This window comes from Herpailurus yagouaroundi, unplaced genomic scaffold (genome assembly GCF_014898765.1).
Source record: "Herpailurus yagouaroundi ecotype Mexico unplaced genomic scaffold, PumYag 152135, whole genome shotgun sequence".
Taxonomy (NCBI): domain Eukaryota; kingdom Metazoa; phylum Chordata; class Mammalia; order Carnivora; family Felidae; genus Herpailurus; species Herpailurus yagouaroundi.
In genome coordinates this window covers 1-12,213 of record NW_024422883.1, presented here as the reverse complement: position 1 = coordinate 12,213, position 12,213 = coordinate 1, and the positions used below count along the sequence as shown (strand labels likewise).

At 40.9% G+C, this 12,213-nt stretch overlaps 1 pseudogene; it reads left to right on the top strand.

Annotated features, from left to right (window-relative positions):
* The first annotated feature begins 5,420 nt into the window (after positions 1-5,420).
* LOC121026713 (small nuclear ribonucleoprotein Sm D1-like) lies at positions 5,421-6,482 on the top strand (annotated as a pseudogene).
* The last annotated feature ends 5,731 nt before the right edge of the window (positions 6,483-12,213 follow it).

Here is a 12,213-nt window from a genome sequence, read left to right as displayed (position 1 = left end):
AAACCCCCAACGTGAGAGCACCCAAATATATAAGTCAATTAATCACAAACACAAAGACAGTTTTTGATAATAATACCATAATAGTAGGGGACTTCAACTCCCCAGTTACAACAATGGACAGATCATCTAAGTAGAAAATCAACAAGGAAACAATGGCTTTGAATGACACACTGGACCAGATGGACTTAACAGACATATTCAGAACATTTCTTCCTAAAGGAGAAGAATACACATTCTTCTTCAGTGTACATGGAACATTCTCCAGAATGGATTACTTTACTGGGTCACAAATCAGCCCTCAACAAGTATAAAAGGATCAAGATCATACCATGCAAAGTTTCAGATCACAATGTTATGAATCTCAAAATCAACCATAAGATAAAAGTTGGAAACCCCACAAAAACTTTGAGAGTAAAGAACATCCTACTAAAGAGTGAATGGGCTAACCAAGAAATTAAGGAGGAAATTAAAACGTACACGGAAGCCAATGAAAATGATAATACAACAGCCTGAAACCTCTGGGATGCAGCAAAGACAGTCATAAGAGGGAAGTATATAGAAATCCAGGCCTTCCTAAAGAAGGAAGGTCTCAAATACACAACCTAACCTTACACATTAAAGAGTTGGAGAAAGAACAGAAAATAAAGCCCAAAACAGGTAGAAGAAGGGAAAAAATAAAGATTTAAGCAGAAACCAATGATACCAAAGTCAAGAAAACAGAACCGATCAGTAAAGCCAGGAGCTGGTTCCTTGAAAGAAGCAACAAAATTGATAAAAACCTAGCCAGATTGATGACAACAAAAAAAGGAAAGGACCCAAATAAATACAGTTAAGAATGAAAGAGAAGGGATCACAACACTGCAGAAATAAAAAAAAAAAAAACAATCTTAAGAGAATATGATGAGTAATTATATGCCATTTAATTGGGAAATCTAGAAGAAATGGAGAAATTCCCAGAAACATATAAGCTACCAAAAGTGAAACAGGAAGAAATAGAACATTTGAATAGACCCATCACCAGTAAAGAAAGTGGATTATTAATAAAAAATCTCTCCAAACCAAGAGTCCAGGGCCGCCGGATGGCTTTTCAGGGGAACTCTACCAAACATTTAAAGAAGAGTTAACACCTAAACTTTTGAAGCTTTCCCAAAAAAATAGAAATGGAGGACAAGCTACCAAACTCATTCTCTGAGGCCAGCATTACCTTGATTCCAAAACCAGACAAACACCCCACTTAAAAGAACTACAGACCAATTTCCCTGATTAACATGGATGCAAAAATTCTCAACAAGATACTAGCCAAGCATATCCAACAATACATTAAAAGAATTATTCACAACGACAAACTGGGATTTATGCCTGGGATGCAAGGCTGGTTCAATATCTGCAAATCAACCTATATGATACATAACATTAATAAAAGAAAGAAAAAGAACCACTTGATCCTCTCAATAGATGCAGAGAATGAATCTGACAAAATACAGCATCCTCTCTTGATAAAAACCCTCAAGAAAGGAGGCATAGAAGGATCATACCTCAAGATCATGAAAGCTAGATACAAAAGACCCACTTCTAATATCACAATGCAGAAAAACTGAGACCTTTCCCCTTAAGGTCAGGAACCTGACAAGGATGTCCATGCTCACCACTCTTATTCAGCGTAGTGTTGGAAATCCTAGCCTCAGCAATCAGACAACACAGAAATAAAAGGCAGCCAAATTGGCAAGGAGGAAGTCAAAATTTCAGTCTTTGCAGTTGATAAGATATTCTTTGTGGAAAATCCAAAAGATTCCACCAAAAACACTGCTAGAACTGATCCATGAATTCAGCAAAGTCGCAGAATATAAAATCAATGTACAGAAATCGGTTGGATTCCTATACACCAGTAAAGCAGCAGCAGAAAGAGAATCAAGAAATTGATTCCGTTTACAATTGCATCAAAAACCATAAAATATCTAGGGATAAACCTAACCACAGGGGTGAAAAATCCATACACTGAAAACTATAGAAAGCTTATGAAAGAAATTGGAGAAGACACCAAAAAATGGAAAAATATTCCATGCTCATGGATTGGAAGAACAAATATTGTTAAAGTGTTGACACTACCCAAAGAAATCTACATATTCAATGTGATCCCTATCAAAATAACTCCAGCATTCTTCATAGAGCTACAACAAAATCCCTAAAATTTATATGGAACCAGAAAAGACCCCAAATAGCCGAAGCAATCCTGACAAAGAAAGGAGAATGGAAGTACCACAAGTCCGGACCTAAGGATGTATCACAGAGCTGTAATCATCAACACAGTATGGTACTGGCACAAAAGCAGATACATAGATCAATGGAAACAAATAGAGAACCCAGAAATGGACACACAAACGTATGGCCAACTAATCTTTGACAAAGCAGGAAAGAAGATCCAATGGAAAAAAGTCTCTCCAGCAAATGGTGCTGGGAAAACTGGAGAGCGACATGCAAAAGATGAAACTGGACCACTTCCTTACACCGTACACAAAAGCAAACTCAGAACGGATGGAAGACCTAAACGTAACGCAGGAAGCCATCACAATCCTAGAGGAGAAAGCTGGCAAAAACCTCTTTGACCTTGGCCACAGCAACTACTAACTTGACATGTCTCTGGAGTCAAGGGAAATAAAAGCAAAAATGAACCATTGGGACCTCAACAAGATAAAGAGCTTAACCGACTGAGCTACCGAGATGCCCCTCCACTGAACAATTTTAACGGCTTTTCCTAAGCCTGAAGGTTGAAAGAAAGTTCAGTCTTCTACCAAAAAAGCCTCATGAATCTGTTCACGATTATCACCTTTGACTCTAAATTGTCTTTAATTAACTCTGCTCCTCCTTTAGATCTATGTTTATTAATGTGCTAGTCTGGGACCTTTCCCTTTTAGTTAAAAGGACCAAGAATAGAATGGGAAACTATGTCCACTCCAGGTTTAATTAACCTGGAAAATCACTTTGCTCAGACCCAAGATGAGTCATCTAGTGGAAAGACTATTAAATTTTCAATGCTCAACTCCAGCAAATAAAGACCCCCCGAAACTAGAAGTCTAGTTCCTGCTGTGACTGCAAGAACTAGGACATTGAAAAACGATGGTTATAAATGTAAGAGCTTCAGGGCCCTGCAGCCCTCTTTCCAACCTTTTCAGTGTCCTCCCAATTCCCAAAGATGGGATTCCAAGGAACCACGGAGCCCTTCCCAAGCCTCCGTCTTAATCCCTTTGGCGAAACTACTCTCCAGATTGGGAATGAATGTATCTCTGTCTTTACTGAAGCTGCAACTAACCCGAGTGCTATAAAGCAGCCTTAGCCTCGGGGTACAAAAACAGCTCAATTAGGGGGGATCTATTAGATTTCAACACGTTCCTACCTCTGAACCTATTCCCTTTGATCAAGGCCCTTTGAGAGATATACACCCTATTCTCCTTAGTTCTTCGACCCGTATTGATTACCTGGACTGAGATTTCTTAGAAAAATACCATGCTGGAATTTCTTTTGCCCAAAAGGGAAAAATAATTCTAGAATTTGACAACAGTAACCAAAATAGCAAAAAGAGATAACAGGATCCTTTGGCACCTTTTCTGTGCCGTGTCTGTACTTGTACTATAGCTGAGTCTGGAGGTACTGATCATTTATTCCTATTGGATCAGCTCCCATCCTCATTATGGGCAAAATCTTCAACTGATCTTACAGAATCCACCGTGTACCCCCGTCAAGATTCAAATCGATCCTGCAAAACTTCTCCCTAGAATTAATCAATATCCTATAATTTAAGAAGGCCTCCAATGCATCAACACCATAATAGAATGTTACAAGGCTCATGGCCTCATAATCCCCTGCAGTAGTCCATATAGAACACCTCTGTTATACCTGTGAGAAAACCCAACTGCTGAGGATATTATTTTGTCCAAGACCTCCGAGAAACAAATAGCACTGTAATCCCTCGACATCCCCTTCTTCCCAAACTTCACACTCTACCTACAATCGACTCCCATTGAAAGCAAAGTTTTCAGTGTACTTGACCTATGTGCTGTAGTTTTTAGCATTCCAGTTTATAAGGATAGCCGGTATCTTTTTGCCTTCACTTGCAGGGAATGAATGACAATATATCTGGACTGCAACCTCCCTGGATTTCACAGAGTGCTTCATGTTTCCCACAAACCTTAAAGGCTGATTTGGATGATGGAAAGTGTTCTGCAGGCTCTACTTTGTTACAATGTGTAGATGATTTGTTTCTCTGCTTCCCTGCTCATGCCTCTTCACACGAAGACAGCACCCCCCCTGGGAAAACTTTTTGTTTTACAACTTAAGCCCATAAAGTCTCCAAAGAAAAACTGCAGTTTGCTCAAACTCAGGTTAGGTATTTAGCTCACCTGTTCTCAGAACAAGGCCCACATCTGGACCCAGGCAGACTGAAGGCATCCACAATCTCTCACAACCTAAAACTAAGAGCCAATTACAAGGCTTCCTTTGATGGCTGTCTACTCTCAAAACTGAATTCCAAACTTCTCTCCTAAGGCTCAGCACCTAAATGCTCTACTGAAAAAATGAGAATGCTAATCCTACTATTCGGAAAGAGGGGGATGACACAGCCTCATAAACGTTATACCTTTAATTTATGTTCTGTGGGCCATTATGTATACAAGAGAGCCTGGTCCTTACCCACGACCGCTTTGCATGTCCTACCCTATGGACCATCCTTCATCACCAGTCATGGGCTTTGACCCCCCCCCCCCACCTCCTCCATTTGGTAAGATGACCTGAAGTGGATGAGGGACTTGTAAAGCATATTCATTTTTTTCAGGAAAGACTTGGTGGGAATGTCGTAGAGATGGTTGTGAGGGCTTGGCAATTCAATTGCAAACCTGCCTGAGGACCGTGTAACATATCTCAAGCTTCTCAGGATGTATGTACAATGTGCTGTGTCATTTCCATGTAATGAGGTCAGCTATAGGTTTCTCTTGTCAAAAAGAAAGAGGATTTTTACACAAAGGCAGATGTATCATGAGTAGTTGTGCACACTTTACACATGTTTTGAGTTCCGTGAAGGATGAGATGCACCCCTAAGTGTAGGTGCCTCAGGTGTCCTGTGTGAAATGGGGCACATGCATTATATAACACAGACCTTGTGTTCACCACCTGGAAGCACCAGTGAAGGAATGGGGGAAACTTGAATCACACAGGAATAGAAGGGAAATTGAGGACAGTAAGCAGAGTTTGAGGAGGTGAAAAGGGGAGGGTCTTGGGGTCAGTGAGATGCAGTTGCAGGCCATTCCTGACCACAGCCTGAGCAGGGAGCATGAGTTCCACATGGAGCTGCTATGTGGGATCAGTCTCAGTGCACAGTGCAGGGTTCATCTCCGAAATGTCATTTTTGTCAAAGTGCACCTAGGTGATAATCTAAAAAGGTTGTTGTCTCCCCATGTTGTCTGAAGGTTCTGGATATTTATGGGTGAGAAAGTGCCCTGGACATATAGGAAATTTAGCTTGGTCTTAAGGAAATCCTTGTCTGCCTAAGTTCACATCCCTCAGTGAGACTAAAAGTGAAGACAGGATCTAGATCAGCTGAGAGCCTGCATTAGCCTTCAGCCTCGGTCAACCTACAGTTCAGGGCTGGCCAAATGCCACCCCTGCTGGACCCCTGGCATCACCCTGACTACAGCTTTGCATCTATCTCCTTAAACTTTTCTCACAATATCCCGAGGATTTACCTGTGTTCCTGCTGTCTCAGCCAGAATACCAATTCTCACTGGGACCTACACAGAGCCTGAGCTGTGTTATCTGTGAAACAGAGGTAATATTTGTTTCTAAGGGCATAATAAAAAGAAGACATTGAACACAGAATGCATCTGCAAAATGTCTGTGAAATGTCCACTCACCCTTCTCACAGTTTCAATTAAGATATCTCCACACAAATGATCATCAAAAACAGATGGTCACGGTCATACTCCTAGGCTTTTTGGACTTGGGTGGTTGCGAAAGAGTGCCGGCACCACTAGGATGAAGCTCATAAGATTTTTGATGAAATTGAGTCATGAAACCGTAACCATTGAATTAAAGAATGGAACACAGGTCCATGGAACAATCACAGATGTAGATGTCAGCATGAATACACATCTTAAAGCAGTGAAAATGACTTTGAAGGATAGAGAACCAGTATAACTGGAAACACTGAGTATTTGAGGAAATAACATTTGATATTTTATACTGCCAGACAGCTTACCTCTGGATACACTACTTGTGGATGTTGAACCGAAGGTGAAATCCAAGAAAAGGGAAGCGGTTGCAGGAAGAGGCTGAGGCCGAGGAAGAGGAAGAGGATGTGGTTGGGGTAGAGGAAGAGGGGGTCCTAGGCGATAATGTCTCTCAAGATTACTATTTCAAAGTGATACGTGATTTGGAATATTTTTTGTACAGGCTTTGTTTATGTCAGTTTTTAATAAACATAAATGTAGGACACAGTTGTCTACTGACTGTCAAATTTTAATAGTTCATATAGATTCATGATATTTACATAGTAGGAGCTAAGCATTTCTACTAGGCAATCACAGACTGATTTCACTTTAGATCAGACTTTTAATTTTTTAACTAAAGTTTTTGCATGAATGTGTGTAGAATATGTACCTATTTCACATGCACTGAATATGCATTTTATTGTTTTACTTTGACTCCATTCTGTAGAACCTGCCTACAAGTGAAATAATAAGTTCATTTTGATAATTCAGGAAAAAAAACCAGATGGTCACAGAAGTTCATTAAACTAAGACTGTTAACACCTCAGCCAAGGGATTGGGAATCGCCGTTTTAAACAATAAGACAAAGACATGCTTTTTCTATTAAAATTCAGGCCCTACCAGGCAAAGAAAGAAAATGATAATTACGAGAATGTGTATATCAGAGTTCTACATCTGAGATCTGAAGACAATCATATTCCATTACATGTAGACTCACAGATGCATCCACACTCTCAAGTGTTCATCCGAGGCCACAGATTAAGTACCGAAGAGGGAATGCATGTAGGAAAACATAAGACCATAGGGAAATAACCCCAAATCTCATAAATCTCACTGCCTTATAAGACAACTATTTTGAAATTTGAAGAGGACTGTGTGAGGTGACAGAGTATGGTGATTATATATCTTAAAAATGTGTCAGATCTGCCTGCATGCTTTCTCTGCCCACCCAATGCTCTCCACTTTGTTTTTCTTAGTATCCCTTAATAGTACTTTCACTGTTCTGTCTCTGTTTCAGTGTTTGCTTCTAGGAGGACCTACTCTCACTCCCCATCGAATGCACACAGTGCGGTTCCTATACACATAGGTAACAAACTAGCAGAAATTGAGGTGATGGAGGATAGTAGCAAGATCACCCTTTGTGCAGAGGAGCCCGAGAGAGTTTTCTGGGGTGATGGTAACTTCCTATATCTAGATGCATGGAGTCCTTGTGCTCATTTATTTTAGAAATACTCACTGACTCCTGGTGCTTCGGGTCAGATAGACAGGTTCCTGACCCTAGAATATGGCTGATTTGTAATGGTGGGTAAGGATCAGGAACCAGCAGTGACTGTGGGAGATGAGTGAGGAGGCTACACATAGAGTCAGATCCTCACCCAGGATGCCATGTCTCCACAGACAGCAACCTTGTGCAGGAGGGCTCTGAGGATCACATATTTCTTGATCAGTCCTGTGAACTCCATAATCCTACTCCAGATTTCTCACTGAGGGATGGACAGGGCAGAGGCCAGCAGCTGGAGGACACCCTGATCATGACTGGAGTGGAGCAGTGGGCCTGGGAGATTGAGTCAGAAAAGGGAAAGGCAGAAGATAGTGAAGAGGAGTTTGAGAGATAAAGGGAAGAGGAGAGAAGGCAGTGTTTTCTACTGACTTCACCCACATTTCTGTGTGAACAAAAGGAGATTCTTGTCTTCAAGGGATGGGAAGAGGGCTAGCAAAAAGACAGAGTGACATTCTCAGCTCAAGTGCTCAGGATATCTGCTTGCTGTTGAATACCTAACACAGGAAGCCTGCACTTTGTCATAAGTGGAACTGCAGCTCATACCATTTAGTGAAAATTAAAGTGATGATGAAGGTCTCATCATTAAAGTGGTGCAACAAAAGTATGTGAACATACAGAGAGATACAATAGAAGCAAAAGTCCAAAGTAGACCGACTGCAATACTTATGGGAATATAGACTATTGGAAAAGGAGGTACCCCAATGCAGGCTTTCAGACACCTGGGCAATATCTGAAAAAAAAAAAAAAAAGTAGTCCTTACTTCAAAAGCAACATGACGTTAGACACCATGGGATCGTGATGGAAGGTTTAGGGAGAAACCATATGATTTCATGGTCCTGTACCCATGGTCCTGTACCCTCATGTCTCACCAAATTATACCCTTTAACTTGAGGCTATTTGTTATATGTAAATTATCCTTCATTAAAGAGAGTTTCAAAACATAAAATACCAGAAGCACATGTTGGAAAGTTCCTTTCAAATCCTGAAGCACATGGGTGATATGAGTCTGCCTGCCCACGTCTCAAAAATACAAAATAATAAGACATTTAAAAACTTAATAATAGCAGAGTAAGAGGACCCTGAGCTCACCCTGTCCCATGTGTTCAACTACATAACATCCACATCCAAGTCCATGAACCAGAGAGCGATCCAAAGACTGGCAGAACAAACTCCACACCGAAGTAGAGAGAAGCTGCATCAGAAAGGTTAGGAATGTCAGAAAGGTGGAGGCTGGCTGCCTGCAGAGAGGGCAGAGAAAGTGAGCCCTCACACCAGGGAGCTCACCAGAGAAGACTAATCTCCTTAACATTTGGCATTAAAACCCAGAGCGGCTGTATTTCCTTGAGTTTAGATCCTGGAGCTTTGGAGGTCAGCTGACCCAGCACTGGGTGATCCAGGAGGATGAGTGCTAGCCAGGTCCCTGCCTGTGTAGAGAGGCAATGTAAACGTGGCATTTTACACAATGCCGAGGCAACAGGAGACAGATGTATTCATGCTGGTTCCTGAGTGTGTTGGAGGACTTCAACAATGAGGGAGCTTACAGGCACCATTCTTCTCCCCCAGCCTCCCAGAATAAGCATAGAAGCACCCACCAGTGGGTGAGGCTGCACCTACACTTGCTACCTAACCTGTTAGCAGTGCGCCAGTCCCAGGGGTTCACTGGGGGACTCACCACACCAAGCCTCCCGATCTCAGGGCAAACATTCTTAAAACCACAATGGCACCCTGTCCGACAAGCATGCATAGCTGCCACAGTACACTGTGCACATCTGCACCTCACCCAACTGTGCACATCCAGGCACCCTCATCTGTCTCACCCAGCCACATGTCCCCAGGCACAGACATGCTCTGTGCATATCCTCAAGCCTCTAGCTTCCACCGCTGGTCCACAGCCCCCAGCCACCAAAGGATATTGGGAAATCTGGCATAGGACTGGTAGCCTTGTGCAATTTTGCTAACACTCCTGCCCTGCTCCCAAGTTACCCAGTGGGCATACGACCCCACAGCTGGCCTGCCTGGGTCCCACTAATACCACTGAGAGCAAGCACAGCCCACAACAGGCATGCAATCAGTGCAGACCCCTGCACTGAAAGGAAAAGAAACCCAGACACAACAGCAGGCCGTGAACAATACCCATACGATATCCTCCTGAAGGTCCAGGTCCTATAAATGGAGACGTGCACTACTGAGGACTCCAGGACCTCTTCTTCATACAGTCATTAATTTCAAGATCAGAAGGCACAGCTGACTTTCTTAACACAGAGAAATAGAGCCAGAGGGAAGACATACTGGACACACTGAGATGTTTATCCACAATGAAAGATCTAGTCAAAGCCACAGCCAGAGATCTAAGCCAAAGAGATATAAGTAATATACCTGATACAGAATTTAAAGCAATGATCATAAGGATACTCATTGGAGTTGCAAAATGAGTAGAAGAATGAGACCCCTGACATAGAGATAAGATATAACACAGTAGACACTGAGGACACAATAAAGGAGAAACATGCTTGCTGGAACGAATAGAGGGATGGAAGAAGCAGAGGAACAAACCAGTGACCTCGAAGACTGAGTAATGGAAATTAATCCCACTGAACCAACGAGAGAGAAAATAATTCTGCAACATGAGATGAGACTAAGGGAACTCAGTGACTACAGCAAACGTAATAATATTCATATTTTAGGAGTCCCAGAAGAAAGAGAAAAGGGGGCAGAAGATTTATTTGAGGAAATAATAGCTGAAAACTTCCCTAATTGGGGGAGGGAAACAAACATCCACATCCCAGAGACTAGAGAACTCCCATCAAAATCAACAAAATCAGGCCAACACCCAGACATATTGTAAGCAAACTTGCAAATTACAATGACAATAAAGAAAAACTCTTAAGAGGAGCAAGACAAAAGAGACCTTAACTTAGAAGGGAAGACTCATAAGGCTAGCTACCAGATTTCTGAACAGAAACTTGGCAAGCCAGAAGCTAGTGACATCACATATTCAAAGTGCTGAATGGAAAAATCAGCAGCCAACAATATTCTATCCAGCAAGGCTATCCTTCAGAATGGAAGGAGACACAGACTTTCCCAAACAAAAACTAAAGATGTTTGTACCACTAAACCAATCCTGCAAGAAATATTAAGAGGGACTCTTTGAGTGGAAAGGAGAGAGCAAAAGTGACAGTATAAAGGTAAAAGACACAAACCAAGTAAAACATGAATATTTCTGTAAAAAGTCAGTTAAGGAACTCAGAGAAATGGATTTGAAATTTAATAACATCTACCAAAAGCCTAGGGAGGAGAAAATAATGGGTTCAAAGGTAAATGACCATCAACTTAATACAAACTGCTAAATGCAGAAGAGGTTATATAAACACCTAACAGTAACCATATACTAAAACCAGTCATAAATATGCTAAGAATAAAGATAAAGAAATCAAATGTATCACCAAAGAAAATAAGCAAAACATGAAAGACAGACAAGAAAGGATCGGAGAAAATCACTAGAAACCACAAGAAAACAGGTAATAAAATGGCAATACATACATACATATCAATCATTTCTTTGAAGGTAAATGGAATGAATGCTCCAATCTAGAGATGTAGGGTGTAAGAATGGATGAAAAAACAGAAGCTGGAGTAGCAATACTTGTATCAGAAAAAATACACTTAAAAAAAAGTACATAACAAGAGACAGAGGAGGACACTATATAACAGTAAAGGGCAAAATTAAATGGGATTTATTCCCAACGTGCAAGTGTGGTTCAATATTCGCAAACAATCAATGCAATACAATACATCAACAGGAGAAGGGATAAGAACCATTCGAACTGGGCACCTGGGTGGCTCAATCTTTTAACAGTCCGACATCAGCTCAGGTCATGACCTCATGATTTGTGAGTTCAAGTCCCACATTGGACTTCGTGCTGAAAGCTCAGAGCCAAGAGCCTCCATCGAATTCTGTGTCTCCCACTCTCTTTCTGCCCCTCCCCTCCTCACGCTCTCTCTCAAAATTAATAAACGTTTAAAGAAAAGAACAATACGGTCATTTCAATACATGCAGAAAAAAGTATTTGACACACTACAACATCCATTCATGATTATAACCCCCTAATATAGGTTTACAGGGAACATACATCAATGTAATAACAGTTATCTATGAAAACCCTGCAGTGAAAATCAACCTTAATGGGGAAAACCTGAGAGCTTTTCCTGTAAGGTCAGAAAGAAGGATGTTTACTCTTACCACTTTTAATAAACATAGTACTGGAAGTCCAAGCCACAGCCAGCAGATAAATGAAACGAAATGAAAGGAAACAAAACAAAACAAAATAAAGTAAAATAAAATAAAATAAAAACAAATCCAAATCTGGAAGAAGTGAAACTTTCACACTTTGCAGAGTACATGACACTATATATAAAAAACCCTAAAGAGTCCACCCAATAATTGCTAGAACTGATGAATGAATTCAGCAATGTCACAGGATACAAAATCATTATACAGAAATCTGTTGCATTTCTAAACAACAATAATGAAGCAGTAGAAAGAGAAATTAAGAAAACAGTCCCATTTACAGTTGTACACCAAATAATAAGGTATCTATGAATAAATCTAACCAGAGTGGTGAGCGACCTATACTCTGAAAACTATAAAACAGTGGTGAAAGAAATTCAAGATGACAC